Source organism: Melospiza melodia, unplaced genomic scaffold (genome assembly GCF_035770615.1).
Source record: "Melospiza melodia melodia isolate bMelMel2 unplaced genomic scaffold, bMelMel2.pri scaffold_48, whole genome shotgun sequence".
Taxonomy (NCBI): Eukaryota; Metazoa; Chordata; class Aves; order Passeriformes; family Passerellidae; genus Melospiza; species Melospiza melodia.
Genome location: NW_026948796.1, coordinates 5541419 through 5557165, shown reverse-complemented (window position 1 = coordinate 5557165; position 15747 = coordinate 5541419). Strand labels below are relative to the sequence as shown.

General features: G+C 48.0%; 1 pseudogene; it reads right to left on the bottom strand.

Moving 5' to 3' along the window:
* The window catches only part of LOC134413706 (serine/threonine-protein kinase PAK 3-like), a 30556-nt pseudogene extending 24498 nt beyond the window's left edge, over nucleotides 1-6058 (bottom strand).
* Between the last annotated feature and the right edge of the window lie 9689 nt (nucleotides 6059-15747).

Here is a 15747-nt window from a genome sequence, read left to right as displayed (position 1 = left end):
GCCGCTCCTGCAGGGCCTCGTGCGCCTCCCCTGCGGGCGGGACGCGGCTGTCAGCGCTCGGCCCGGGGCCAGCAACGGCCCCCGAGCGCCCCTCACCCGCCCCGGGCCGGCCATGCCCAGGCGTTCGCTCCTTGGAATGCGGAACGGGAGGCCCGGGGCCGGCGGCCGCGCTGCCGAGCGGCGGAGCTCGGGCCGGGGAAGCCGCAGCGGAGGCGGCGGGAGCGGCCGCGCCGCGTGTGTCCTCCGCGGGCTCCGGGAGGAGCCGGGGCCAGGGCCGGGACTGGACCCTGCCTCGGGTCCGGGGCCGCGCTCGGGCCAGGCGGAGGCAAAGGGCGGCAATGCCGCCCCGGCCCACGGCACTGATGCTCGCCCAGCAGCGCCACCGCCAGTACGGCCAGAGCCGGGCGGAGGCGAGACCGCGGCGGGACGGCCGGGGCCGGGCACGGGGCAGCCCCGCCCGGGGCCGGGGGCGGGCCGGCGGCATGGCCCGGCCCATCACGGGGAGAGGGAGGCGGGGAGAGGAGAGGGATGCCGGGCAAGGGACCCCGAGAGAAGGGCGCCCGACCGCGGGAAAGGGAGAGAAAAAGAAAGAAAGAGAGAAAGAGTATTCAAAACTATCTGTTTTCTGCTGCCGCTGCCGCTGCTGCCGCCACTGCCGCTGCTGCTGCTGCCGCCGCTGCCGCCGCTGCAACTGAAGCACCGGGGCCGTTCGTCCCCGTGTCCGTTCCCCGCTCGCCCCACGAGCCCCACGTTCGAGCCCCACGTGCCCCGGGGAACAGCCTCTTTGTCTGTCCAAACACGGGAACTTGGCAGCCTTGAGCCCGGATGCAGAGCCCTGACTCCTGCACACTGGCACGGCAATCCCCTCGCTTGCTGCTGTGCATTGTCCTTGCTGAGGGTCAGACACTGCCGGGCTACCTTCCCTTGGGGTAGGATTCCTACCTGAGCCCAGCACTGCACTTGCACCTCCAGTTTTGCCTTCCAGTAAAAACAGGGAAGGAAAACTGTGTGTGGCTCATGGTATTTTAGAGTGTCTAAAAATCCCTAAGTCATCGATCTTAGAGGTGCTGTGCATCTAGAATTACTGGGATGCAACATGGAAAAGGGGAGTATAGAAATAAATTGAGGAAAACATCTTGGATTGTTTCTTTCATTTTCATTTCACTTCCAGAAAGCCATTTCAAGTTTCCAGGAATCTTCTCCTGTCTGCTCTTCCCAAGAATCTCTCATAGAGAACAAGGTCAAGCTTCTGTCACAAGATTGCCACCAGCTGCAGCTTCTCTTGGCTTTCCACACTGCACAATGTGTGCAGCAGGACTTTTGCTGCAAAGCAGGACAAATGTTTGGAGAACTTGACATGTCATTTCTTTTTCCTGGTGGGCTGGGGAGTTGTGCCGCTGGTGAAGTTTTCATTGTGACTGTTTGTGCTGGCTTAGCGCAAATTTTGGGAGGAAATCTCCAAAACGGGTCCGTCTAGAAAGCAAGTTCAAGCATCCCCTCCCCCTACTAGTTCAGGAAAAGACTTCCCTTGCTAAAAGTGAAAAAAACCCCAGTTTATTTAACAAGTAAAGTATTCACAAGCATGAAAAATGAGTAATATTAAATAAAACCTCTGACACTGCTGAAGAGATGGCAAATTCAGAAAGTCCTTTTTGTGCATTGTAGTTGGCTCACTTGGTCTCTTCTAAGTCCCTCTGGTGCTGGAATGCAGCATCCCAGAGCTCAGTGGGCCACAGGTGTGAGCTGCTGCCGGTGTTTTTCTGGGTTTTCAGTCCAGAGCAGGTTTAAACAGTTCCAAGAAAAAGGAAAGTCACAGTCCAAGGAAATTCTCTGTCCCAGCTAGCTAAAAAATTTTTGCTAGACCTGGGCTGTGAAGGCACCGGGAAATTTCCAAATCTGGGCACTGGCGGTCCCAGCAAACACCAGAGCTGGATGGTGCTGAAGCCAGAACCTGCAAATTTCCAAATTTTGGCTTTCTGTGTCAGCAAATCACTGGACTTGGGCTGTGCCAGCACCAGGAAGTTTTCAGATTTGAGCGCTGGCGCTGCCAGCAAACACCAGATCTGGGTGATGTCATTGCCAGCGACAGAAATCTGCCGGATTTGGGCTCTGCTGGCACTGAGAAATTTCCAAATCTGGGTTTTGGTACGGGAAACACAAGATGTGGGTGGTGCCAGACCCAGTAGCAGGAAGCTGCTACGGGTTTTGGATTTCTGTGCCAGCAAATTGCTGCACTTGGGATGTGCCAGAATAGGGAAATTTCCAGATCTGGGCACTGGCAGTGCCAGCAAACACCCCATTTCAGGCTCCAGGCAGGACTGCATCTGGATGCCTTCTTCTTTGCCTTCCTTCTTTCTTTCCTTCCTTCCTGGGGTCCTGCTGCCAGCAAACTCCAGATTGGGCGGTGCTGGCAAGGGGAAATTGCCAGGTTTTAGCTTTCTTTGCCAGCAAATTCTGGACATGGGCGGTGCCAGAAGAGGGAAATTGCCAGATGTGGACACTGGCAGTGCCAGCGCACACCAGATCTGGGTGGGGAATGTGCCAGCACCAAGAAATTGCCAAATGTGAACTTTCTGCGCCAGCATATAACTGGAATTATGCTGTGCAGGCATCTGAAAAATTCTGGATCTGGGCACTGGTGGTGCCACCAAACACCGGATCTTGGCATTGCCAATGACGGTAGCAGGGAATTGCCAGATTGTGCCTTTCTTTACCAGAAAATTGCTGGACTTGGCTCTGCCAGAACAGGGAAATATCCAGATCTGAGCACTGGCAGTGGCAGCAAACACCAGGTCTGGGTGCCTGTATTGGCACCAGGAGATTGCCGGATTTTGGCTTTGCAAATTGCTGCACTTGGGCTGTGCTGGCCCTGGGAGATTTCCGGATCTGGGCACTTGCGCAGCAAACACCAGACCTGGGTGGTGTGTTGTAGTGGGGTTTTATACTTTGTAATACTTTGCAATAGTTTTGGTTTTGAATCCCTGTATTTTTCCCAAATGGTTCATCCCAGATGGTGTACCCCTTCCTTTACCTGTGTAACCCCTTTCCCTTGCTGAGATCATCCCCAAATCCCCACCCTGGCTCTGTCAGTTGCACAGCATCCCATCCCCTCTATCTAGAAGCTTCGGCCCAGGATGTCGAGTGATCAGCCAGAGGCCAGGGGTCAGTGCCCCAAGCCTTGCCCCATATGCTGTCCTAAATATCAATCCCCCAGTACCCATCCCTTAAGGTCACTTATTGGTCAGTAAAATGTTATCTACTTTTGGTTTCCACCTCCCTTTAAATGTAACCTTGGCACATCTCCCGGGGCTCTCAGCAGAAACCCCCTTAAGTGTAGGGGCTCCTTTGGGACTCCTAGAATAAAACCTTGGATTAACCCCTGCTAAGAGTCGGCCCTTTATCTCCTACCCATGTCTCTGGTGTCTCTTGTGCTGCAAAGGTGACCAGCCCAGGTGCCCTCAGTACCCTCGGGGCACAGAGAGCGTCTCCCCATTGTCGGCCATGTCGGGGCTGCCCCCAGGTGTCTGCCGACTCGGGACTGGCCGGAGATCCTGAGAGGCTCCCAGAGAGACAGAGACAGTGCTGCTGGTGGCAGCACCAGGAAGCTGCCGGGTTTGGGCTTTCCGTGCCAGCAAATTGCTGCACTTGGGCTGTGGTGGCACAGGGAAATGTCCAGATCTGGGCATGGGCGGTGCTATCAAACACCAGGTCTGGGTGGTGACAGTCTTGGCACCAGGAAATTGCTGCCTTTTGTCTCCTTTTTCCAAAAAATTGCTGCACTTGGGCTGTGTTGGAAGCGAGAAATGTCCAGATTGGGGTACGGGCGGTGGCAGCAAACACCAGATCTTGGAATTGCCAGTGCTGGCAGCGGAAATTGCCAGATTTTGGCTTTCTTTACCAGAAAATTGCTGAACTTGGCTCTGCCAGAACAAGGGAGTTTCCAGATCTGGGCACTGGTGGTGGCAGCAAACACCAGATCGGGGCGGTGCCAGACCCAGTAATGTTGGAAATGAATTTGTAGAGATTTTTTAAGGTTTGATAGAAGGTTTCTATAGTATGTATACAAGTGTCATGATCCGTCTTTATGAACTGGTTTTGTGATGGTTTGTGGGTTGATCTCAGAGTGCAAAAAACACCGACACGGTACACGGGGTTGCTGTGATAATCAAAACAAATGTACCATTATTGAATATCCACAACAAAATGTGTTGAGGAGAAACTGGGGGGAAAGGGAAAAAATAAGGAAAAGGAGGGAGGAAGAGAAAGGAAGGTATAGAGCTACCAACTGTTTTACTAGACTGGGACTAGACCCAGAGCTAAGCAAACACATACAGCCAGGTGACATTGTGTAACATCAGAAGCTGGCAACCATGAGGACTTTGCTGTCAAAAGGTTACAGTTTGCACTGGCCCAGAAGTGTTTTTCCCTAAGGCAAAGGAAATTGAAATGTGAAGTTTAAAAGCTTCAAATGACTATGAAAGGAAACTGCAGAATAATTTCTGGAAGGGCAGCATTGTCAATGATCATGCAGCCCACCAAGAGCTGGAGCTGAATCCAGAATTGCTTCTTCCAGCTGTGCAGGAATTCATTCCACTGGCAAGCACTGGTCCATGGGAACAAATGATCCCCTAGCTCTGGGCTGAATGGCACCCAGGCTGCAGTGCAGATCTGAGGAGACCTTGTCACTTGTTATTGGCCTCCCAGGGCACTCATCCTTCTGCAAACAAGGTGCAAACAACACAGCTGGACTTCTGTCCCCAGTAAATATACATACAGGTGACTTTGCCAAAGCAGTGCATCATTTCCCAGTGAAATACATGACCTCTTCTTACCTATGGAATTGTGATTGAAGACACCTGTGAACCAGATCTGTGGGAGATTGCAAAGGAGCAAAGATTTGGGATTTGGGCACACCTCTCTTGGTTTCTTTGCTCAGGCCTTTGGTGAGTACAGAACACACCTAGGTAGAAAACCTTTGACTAGACAGGATCTTTTGGATCCATTGTCCCCCAAACACATCAACAGGTGACCCCGTTGTAATGCCAAGTAACAAAGAGCAGCACAAATGACACAAAGAAAACATGGCCAAAGAGGAAGAGAAGAGGCCCAATGAGGAAAGGATGTGGTGAGACACTGGCACATCGAGTGAGCTGCACTCCCATAATCTCTAGGCTAGCAGGTCCTGGTCTCACATTCTCCTCTTGGTTTATTTTAATTTTATTTATTTATTTACTTTTTTTTCATCATCAAAATAAAATACATAAAATTATAAATATGTCATCAAAACTTAAAGACAGAATCAAAACACATTAATTCAAAACTACATCTAAAGATCAGAACATATGTACAGCTGTAACTATGAAGCCTAACGCATCAATCGTATTCTTCAAACACTCTTCATACAGGCGGCAGCTTCTTCCTGACCTTGGAGGACAGAGAGCTTTTCTGGACGGGAGGCAAGGACTTTGTGGGTGACGGAACATCAAAAAAGTCCTGAGAAAACTTCTCGGTAAGACTGTAACCAGTCAGATCTGCAAAGTGGAGACACAAAGTTAAACAGAGGCCTCCATGCAAACGTAAAGCAGCTAAAGCTCCCTATTTAATGGGACATATTTTTTTCTGGAAATGTCTAAACAGCTGCACAGGGAAACATGCTCCTGCTGGCAGACACTTGAGGCAGGCCAGGGCACAACCCTGAGCCACTCGCCCAGGGCTAGCACAGGCACAGCCTGGCCTCTGGGCTGCCCTGGGACAGCAGGGAGCCCAGAGCCCTGTGCTCTCCAGGAATGGCTCAGCTGCACATGCACCCTCCTGCTCCTCTGCCTGCCCCACAGCTCAGCAGCCCCACAGCTCCAGGGGCACTGGCAGCAGCACAGCTCATTGCAGGGGCACATGCAGGGTACAGCTGTTCCCTGGCAATGTGCACAGCCTCTCTGGGCTGCCACAAGACCCTTCCTCCCAGCAGAGATTGGCCCAGCTCCCCCCTCACCTCTGTGTGAGGCTGAGCCATGATTGCCTTCACCTTGTTCTCAATCTTGAGCTGCTTCAGGCCCCCCATGCCATGACTAGGAAGGGCAATGGAGAGATTGGGGACAGATGCACACTGTTGCTTATGATTTCATCATTTTTGGCACAGCTCAAAAGGCAAATCCAGAGGTGTCCAACTCAGTGCTTCCTCAGCCTTCTGGAGAACATCTCGCCTTCACCAGCCAAACATTTTGGAGAGGTTTTCCTGCACATGTGGAGGCTTGCTGGCAGCACATTTCTTCAGCTGGCTGCCCATCACCTTGTAGAGGGCAGAGGCGAGCTTGGTGGCCACGGTGCGGACGTTGGCGCTCCGCACAGGCAGCGCCTTGTTCCCCAGGAAGGACCATAGCACGGGCTGGGCGTCACGCTGGATGACTTCAGGGCTCCTGGCATGAACCCACTGCACAAGCACTGCCGGGACAGAGACACAGCTCCTTACCCACCAGCCTCACTGCAAACAAGGATCTACCTCTGCTTTTGCTTCTTGCCAGCCTCTGTGGCCAAGATCAGCAAAATAGCACCCACAGCCCCTTGATCCAGAAACAGGAAAAGCAGCTGATCATCTTGGAAACAGAACCACCAACCCCTCAGGACTAATTGCTCCAACCAGAGCCTTGTCCCTGTTGCACACTTCTTACCTTTACTAAACTATTTCACAATCTCTTTCTGTATGAACAATAAATGAAATGTCCAATTGCCTTTGATTTCCATTAAGAAGTTGTCTAAACCCACACTGAAGACTTGGAAATGCACCATAGAGAGGAAATGGAGAGATTTCTAATAAAAGGGATGATTCCATTTTTGTAACTTTGATGTCAAGTGCCAAATGTCTAATCTGGCTCTTCCCTGTGCTCAGCGGCACACAGCAAAGGGCAGGATTAGAACACACCTCAAAACTCCAGCCCACCAGAGATGGCTGCTGCCTGACAGTTGGATGAGAAACATCAGTGACCAGCTGGTGTCTTTGGCAGAGTGCTTTTGGGGCTTCCAACAAAGAGCTGTTTCAAACCTCAGGGTGTCTTAGAGAATTAACCAGACCCCATTGCTGTGGCATTTGAGCATCTCCACATTTTAATGCCATTTTTCCTCTCAATGTTAATGGCATTTTTTCTTATAATGTCCACTGAAATAGGGGCATAGAGAAAGAAAAATGCTACATGGGGGACTGAAATGTAATCAAAACATGAGTGTTTTCTCATATTGTCTCTGAAATCTCAGCCCAGTTTCTGAAGTGAACTGTATGAAACACAGACAAATACTTACTACCAACAGGCTTCTTGCATGGCAGATTTGGCTGAGAGATCAAAACCTGAAATGCTTTGGAGACCATTCTTATTTTCTGATCAGACAAAATGTTGTCTAGCAGCCATTTAATATTCTGTGGTGGAAGAGACTTCATTTTCTCTATGTTGTTAATACACCAGCACTCATCAACATTGAAACAGCTCTTGCAAGTACCCAAAACCAATTCTGCTAAGCAGGAAAGGGTTATGGTACCCATTTTAAAATGGGAATTCATTTGAGTTTAAGTATAATTAAAGGCATCGGTGACTACTGAACATGAGGAACAGCTGCCTGTTCCTATTAAACCTTAGAGAGAACATCTGCTCTTTCTAAAGTAGTCCTAATGTATGGTTAATTCCTTTATTTGAAAAAGAGATCAAAAGAACTGTTAAACTAAATTCCCTGTTCCTGGAGATCTACTTTATTCAAATGCTCTTTAAGGGCCTTTGACATTCCCAATCTCTGAACATGCCCTTTTGAGATTCCTAATGAAGACACAAAGTGTATTAAACCTTGCATTCAAAGACATTGGCATAGTTAGAAGTGGATTTAGCCCCAGTTAAAGCAAGGCTATCAATCGTCTTCTCTACTATATATTGAGATTATAATTTTTCCATTTCTTGGCTCTTGCTGGCATAGCAAGCTCCTCTGAGGAATCAATTATCAGCTGCATTTGTAGCATTGTGGACAGCGCTGACACAGGCAGACACTGTTTGCACACCCTGAAAGGCTCAGTCCAAGGCCCCTCTGACAGCACAGGCAGGGAGCTCAGCACTCTGCTTCTGTCCCTGTGCCCCAGAGGCTGCCTTGCACTAAACCCATGCCTCTGATACCTCTGTTGAGTTCTGGCCTAAGCTGTGACCCCCAGGCTCTGCACGGTTCAGCCTCAAAACTTTCCAAGAGAAAAGCAAGAATTCTGTGAGGACAAAACAAACTGATGCTCTGAAACAGCATTTGCCACCATTTCCCCTCAAGGTCACAGATGTCCCTGAGCTTCCCAGAGAGGAGCCAGCTGGGGTATTTTAGCCCCTCCCTTTGCTGGAGGTGGTTCTGAGATGCCCCAGTGAGAGCTCAGCCCCAGGCCAAGTGCCGCCCCCATCTCAGGTGCTGCCCAGCTCTGCAGCTGCCAGGGAAAACCTGCCAAACCCACCTGCCTTGGCTATAGGGCAGCAGGGACAAGCTCAGCACCTCCTGATTTGGAGGATCTGCTCTGCTGTCTGCTCACAGGCATTCCCTGTAAATACTCCCTGGGAAGAGCTCTTGGCTCAGAAGGGGAGGCCATACCTGTGATACGCTTGGTGACATCCAGCAGAGCTTGGCCACTCAGGTGATTCCATTGGTAGCTGAACTCTTTCAGCAGGGACACTTTATCTACAAGGGAAACACACATTTCTGCTCACTTTTCTCAGGTCATAGGAGAAAGGACAGTGGGGAGGGAAAGGGCAGGGCCAACCACATTTTATAAAATCATGTACATTTCTGCTGATTTTTGAATAGTTTTCTTCTTTCCTTCCAGCCTACTTGGCAGGGTTTTAAATTCCAAAAGAAAAGCTCTCCTTTCACATTTGTAAATCCAAACATTTCTGCTGTAGCAGGAGCTGTGTTAAAACATTTCACATCAGGGACCTCAAGAGTTCAGTCACATGGAAGCAGTGAAAAGGTTCTGCATTCCAGAGCAAAAAGGAAGAGCCCCATACTTGGGGCACAGAAAGGCACTGAGTCAGGCAGTTCCTGAGCTCACAGAGCAGCTGGGGAGGAAAAGTGGAAACTCCTCTTGAAGACCTGCCTCTTCAACACTCCTTTTTTCAGGCATATTTCCCTAGTGCAGCATTTTCAGAGCTGACATAAATCTGTGTGGCAAAGGAATTTAGACAGCCCTTGCCTATGTAGTTAATTGCTGTGGCCATCTTGCTCCATGCAAAACAACATGTGGAAAAAGGCATCATTGACAGCTGGGTTTTTACCTGTTTGTTCTAAAGAAATTAGCTTGTTTTATCATAAGTTCCCCTCTGAAAATAGAAGACAAAGAAGAAAAGTGGAAAATAGGCAGCTAATGCCTCTAATGTAGAGCCTTGCAGGTGGCTGCTCTGCAGAAGCTCTGATAGGTGAGTGTCCCTTCATGCCAACAGCAAGGCTGTTCATTTGGGAAGTCAGACGGGGCCCAAGCAAACTCCAAACCCCCTTTGCCTCTGAACTGTAGCAGAGCTGTAGCCCAGGACTTGCTCTTCAGACAAGCAGCACAGAGCCAAGGGCTCCTGAGACTGTTGGGAAATGCTGATCCCATTCCAGCCTGTTGGGGATGGTGCATAAGGAATGCACCTGCACAGCCTCTGGTGGGTGTCAGCTGGAGGGTTCCACAGACAAGAGCAGCTGTCAAGGCACTCAGCGCTCTCCTGTGCAGGAGAGACAGAGACGAAGTTGAGGAGAGCCCCTGCCAGGGCTCAGCCTTACCCAAATGAGCAATGGATTCTTCCAGTGCTTTCACAGCTGCCCCACGAACCCTGGGATCCTTTGAGTTCAGGTTCTTGGTTATTCCTTCCACCAAACCAATGATCACCAGGTTCAAGGCATCTTTCAGGGCTCCTGTGATTTCAGCCAGCACGTCCAGCGCCCTCTGCTTCACTTTCTTGTGGCTGTCAGATATTCTCAGGACAAAATAATCAAAAAGCTGTGAAGAGAACAAGGAATGTTAAAGATGGATTCAAATGTCCTTGTTTGAAGAGTGGATGTAGCAGTCAGCAATGTCAAAGATGAGAGTGATCCTTTCTGTCAGGTCAGCCCTTGATTGCACAATTTCACTGTTTTCCTGTGGGCCACTCACTGGAATGGTGGCACAACCTCATGCTAGTTGAAAGATTTTCTTCTGTTTTCTGGAGGTTTGGCTGGGGACAGAATAGTTCCTATGGTATTTCTCTCCATTTATAAACCATTAAATCAATTCCATTTATTAATGCTAAAGAGTACCTTTGCTTTGAATGCAAGCAGATGTTTACAATGCCTGGTTTTCTATACAGTTGCCTCAAGTACTGAGGGCAGTTATGATTTTGCCGTGGCTGGAGGAGATCTAAGTTTTCTTTTGTTTGTCTCAGAGCCAGTGTCTGGAGAAGTGCAGGGCTCTGATCAACTCTTCCAGGATCCAGAGCATTTCTCTAAGTAATAGGTGGACTTCTGAAATGTAATGTGCTGTTCAGTGCTCATTAGAGCAGGTTCAGTCCCTTGACAGCCACATTATCAGGCACCTTTCCCTGGAAAAAGGGAAAAAGCAACTCCTGGGAAGAGAAGGCAGAGATGAGTCCTTAGCTGTTGTCCTCCTTTTCCAAAGAGAAAAAAAGACCCCCCAAGAAGGGTGAGCACTGTCTTTACCAAGAGGAATAGGAACAAGGATGGAAATGAGTAGCCAGAGCTGTGCCTGTGTAAGACAAGATGAAGTATATAAAAGTATTCTTTAAAAAAACAACTGGGTCTAAACCAACCCAGCCTGATACTTCTCTTCCCTATGCAAACCCATTTTTGTCTAGAGAATAACTGCCTTGCTTTCAGGGGCTGGATTCCCTTCACTTAACCCAGCAGGGAGTAGGAGAGAGCAGCAGTTACACCAGCAGAAAGTTCTGCAATCATCAGAGGAACAGCAGCAATAGGCACCTGCCAGACAAATTCAGCTGAAATAACTGAAATAACTTGTCCTGAAGCCTGGACCTGAAATACATTTATCTAGGTAAGAGGGACCAGCATGTCCCAAACAGCCAGAAGAGAGTGCCAAGACACACTGAATTAACTTTGCTGCTACAGGCTTAGGAAAGGAGCTAAAGGAAAGGAGCAGTGAAGATACCCTACATACTTGGGCAATGTTAGTGGAGATGAGCTGGGGGCTGGTTTTGTACAGGTCTCAGAGGAGTTCCACTCCTTCCATCCTTTCCTGAAACCCCTTGGCTTCCAGGAGATTGTAAAGCTTCTGGAACAGCTCCGTTTCTCCCACAGCTGGAGGTGATGTGACCTGGGCTTGTGCACAGTGTAGGAGGTGTCCATCAGAGGGAGATTTCACCCTGGGAAATAAAACCAAATGAGGACCTGGTGGTGATAATTATCGTAGCATGGCATCCCTCTGGAGGAAATAATTAGCATTGATTCCAGAAGCCTGATCAATCACTTTATTATACTATACTATACTATACTATACTATACTATACTATACTATACTATACTATACTATACTATACTATACTATACTATACTATACTATACTATACCATACCATACCATACCATACCATACCATACCATACCATACAGAAACTCATCGCCCTTACAGACAGTCTGATACATACAGACCAGATTGGTCAATTGAATCCAAAACACCATCATCAGTGGCCAGTTAAGAAATCACCCTTTGGTAAACAAATCTCCCTAACACATTCCTCATGTTCACAACAACAGTTGCAGCAAGTGAAGATAAGAATTATTTCTCACTCTTTTCTCTGATCTTCTCACAGCCTTCCCCAGGACAATGCCTGGGAAAGTTGTGCCTGCTGCTCTCTATGGAGAGAGCTGCAGCCACAGACAATACTTTCAGTTAATTGTGAGCAAAACATCTTGAGCAGCTTTCCTAATTATGTGATTTCAAGCTGGAAAGTTATGAGGGTCTGAAGAACAACCTCGTGGACCTCATGGCAATCATTACAGGAGACAATCTGCCAGTGACATTCTCACCAGTGCTCACTTAGGAAAACCAAGGATGAGATGCATCTGATCTATCTTCAGATGGCTGCCAAGGCTCACAGGTCACATTGCTTTGTGGAGAAAGAGAGACACTACTGCCAAGTTTAAATGCCTCCTCATATGGGACGTGTGTGTCTTAGAATAAGGAAACTCATCACTCTGGAGAAGTTTCTCTACAACCAGGCATGGCAATCTGGAAAAGTAGCTCAGATGCATCTGAACAGATGAACAGGGCCATATTTCAAGGATTCAGAAAATCAGTAAGAGAGATAAAAACAGAAGCCAGACATCCCAGAAGTAAACTCACATTTCATTTGCTACCCTAGAGACTAAATGCACAGCTTAAAAACCCCACTGGGAACAATTCTCCTGGATCAACCTGTCTCTTCCATGAGCTTGCTGTGCTACTGAGGCATGTGGTCACTTTCCTGCCATTGCTGAGCAGGACAGAGCTAAATAAATCCCTCTGCTATCAGAGGAGAACAGGTACAAGTGGCTCTGCAGCTGCCATGAAGAGACAGCAAGGAGCAATTCCTGTCTTAAATGCTGATTGCAGCACAGGGGGAAATAAACCAAACATGCTGTCCATCAAGCAAATTACATGAAGGACAGGAATATCAAGACAGAAAGTCCACATTCAGACACCGGTTGAGTGAAGTTGTTCAGGAATTGCCTTGCTACTTACTACTCAAACTAGATACTGTTTGAGGGCAAGAAAAGTATGATTCAGCCAGGACAAAGCACATGGGTGAGAACTCCATCTTTGTGGAATGGCATCTTGCTTCCAGACTGATATTTCTCTTCAAAACACCCATCTGAAAAAGACTCCACTCAGATGAAAAAAAGCCCTAGTCGAATTTACTTGTCCTAAGTCAGGCAGCAGAAACTTGGCCCTTTCCCAGCCACTCCCTTGCCACTTCACTGGATTGTCTGAGCTGCAACCAATGGGTGTCTTTTTGTCTCTCCATTTTTGTGGAAACCCCTCCCGAGAAGTTGTGGTCAGCACAATGCAGAAGTAGACATTTTTTATCCTAGAGCATTTGTAGGGAAAGGAAACAATCTGTGGCATTGGTCATCTCTGCCAGACAGTTTTTCCTGAGGAAGAGGCATGAAAAGCTTGTCATGTGCTTTGTCACATCTGAAAAAAGTGATCAGTACCATTTGCTAGCAGACAATGTGGCCTGGGGCTCCTCTGAGCCATCGTTCCTCTCCTTCACCGGCTCCTTGAAAGATGGGCCTTCAGCCTTCTGGTTTTCAATCCCCTACAAAGACATAGAGAAACCCCATCAATCTTTAGAATATAAACCAGGAAATTCCCTGTTGAAAACACAAGTTAGAACCAGGATCACTGCTACCAAGGCTTAGGGAAACATTTCCTAACTTACAGATGGAAACAGACCAGAGATTCAGTGATGCCAACTCTTTGTTTTCAATAGCCCAAGGCAGGTTATGGGTGTTACCAGTCTGAGCAGCAGTCTAAAATCCCAAATTCCTTAGTCTTGAGCATAAGTGGGAGTAATGCAAACTGGCAGGCAACGAGTGTTCATGAAGGAAGCAGCAGAAATCACTGGACTCTCTGGGGCTTGGCTCTCTGTGTTGGAAGTCAATTTGGTTCAACACTCACTCTCCCTGTGCCTACGCAAAGGCAGGCTCCCTTCTGTAATGTTGATTAAAAAAATAAAATCCTCTCCCCAAAAAAACAAAGGATTTTCCAGTGGATGCTGCTGAATTCACCAAGCTTCTTCCAGCTCCACAGGGCTTGACAGCAGGGCAGTATTCACAAACAACAGACAGTCATTGTAGTAACTAGGATTGACCTGGACATCTTTTGTAAATCTGGAAATTTTCTTGGCACTACTACTTCCAGTGTCCTTTGCAAAGACTCTGTTATCTTCAGAAGCACAATTCTCACTTAATTTCTTTACAGGGGCCAGAGTAGGGAGAGCATGGTGGGGGCTTACGCTTAAATGTAAACCCATTTTATCCTCTTTTCCTTTCCTCTTTGTGACCAATATTGAAAATATTCAAAACGCTACATTTTCCCTAATAATATCAGTTCCTTTGTAGTCTGCAGATGAAAAGGCTGAGGATTAACAGCTCATTCCCAGGAGCAAAATGATTCAGCAGAAGAGGAATGAGCTAAAGACAGATTGCGTATGTTTGATCTCATATTAACAGTGGCAATACTTGCACAAAGGAGACATTTCTCCTGCCTAGCACTTACTTTCTTCTTAATTCTTGTCAGAATATCTTCCAGGTCACGAGGGGAAAGAGATTGTTCCAAAAGCATTTTAAATTGTTGATGATTGAGAAACATCTTCACCATCTCGTTTCCACAATTCCTGAGGAAGGTAGGAAGGAAGGAAACAAAAGAAAAGTGAAAAAACACAGGAAGAGTGTCAACAGAAGAGGCTGATGCCTTAAACTCATCAGGTGCAATCCTTGCATGAGAAGGCATTACCTACTCAGCAAAGAGGGAGATTTACCTCACTTGACACTGCACAGTGAGGTACAGAGCTGAACACAAGAGGCAAGAGGAGAATGTGGGGCAACAGAAAAATATCATTTCACTCTGAAACTGAGGGTGTGCTTCTGTGGCATCAAAGGATCCCAGGGAGCAAGCAAAACACATCTGCTTTGTTGTCAGAGCCTATTAGCAGTGTCTTGCTTGCTGCCATTGCACAATAATTTGCCTTTCTTTAACAGGCAGGGAAGGCAGGAGAAAACACCTCATGCATCCTCCTGATTATTCTATACTATGTGTATGCACAGGGACAGCTAGTTGCTCTGATGTTCTTGGCAGTTATTAATGGCAATTTCATCATCAAGGAAGGGGATTTTGGTGGTTTGGGTTGATTTTGCCACTAGGAAACCACAGTTTTCTTCAAGAAGAAATGTGGAGCTCACTGAGCCACAGATAACATCATTCTAGAAATCTACAGAACAGGTTTAGAAAGACTGAATATGTTGGCTAAAGACCCCTGACATATTTCTAGGATAGTCTGAAGTTAATGAGAAATGCATGTTTGGGATCCTTCAGTGATGAACGTTAGCCAACACTTTGGCTTTCTCTTGTGCACCTAAGGCAAATCAAAACTGTTGGACTGGCTGATCTGAGCTCTTTTAATCTCAGTAAAGAATCCTTCAAGCCACAGCAAAAAGTTGGCAATGCTCCTTTTTTGCTGGCCAACCTCAGGTTTCCCAGTACAGCCATTTGCCCAGGCAATCCAGACCAAGCAGTGGTCACAGTGCCAAGGCTGACAGAGCTCAAGAAGAGTTTGGACAATGCTCTCAAGCACATGGAGTGACTCTTGGGGTCACTGCACATGGCCAGGAGATGGACTCAATGACCCTGATGGGTCCCTTCCAACTCAGCATATTCCATGCTTCTGTGACCTTTATTCACACTGTTAGGTAACTTCATATTCCCTTTAGTTTCCACTCTTGTGTGGTTTCAACTTTATAGCCAGACACAAAATGGTTTTCCTGTTTTGGGAGGTGAAATGAAGATCATTACCTTGTGTCCTTGTGACAGTCCTGAGCAAGCTTCCCTGCCACGTGTGGCAGCCTCTCAGCCCTGGGTGTGCTTGCGAGCTGGGTGACTCCAATTCTCTCCATCAGGGACAGGAGGAGTTGGGCCGCACACTCGCGCACCAGGGCGTGGCGGCTGCTGGGGAGGAGAGAGCAAACCCTGGGCACAGGGACAAGGAGCAGCAGCAGC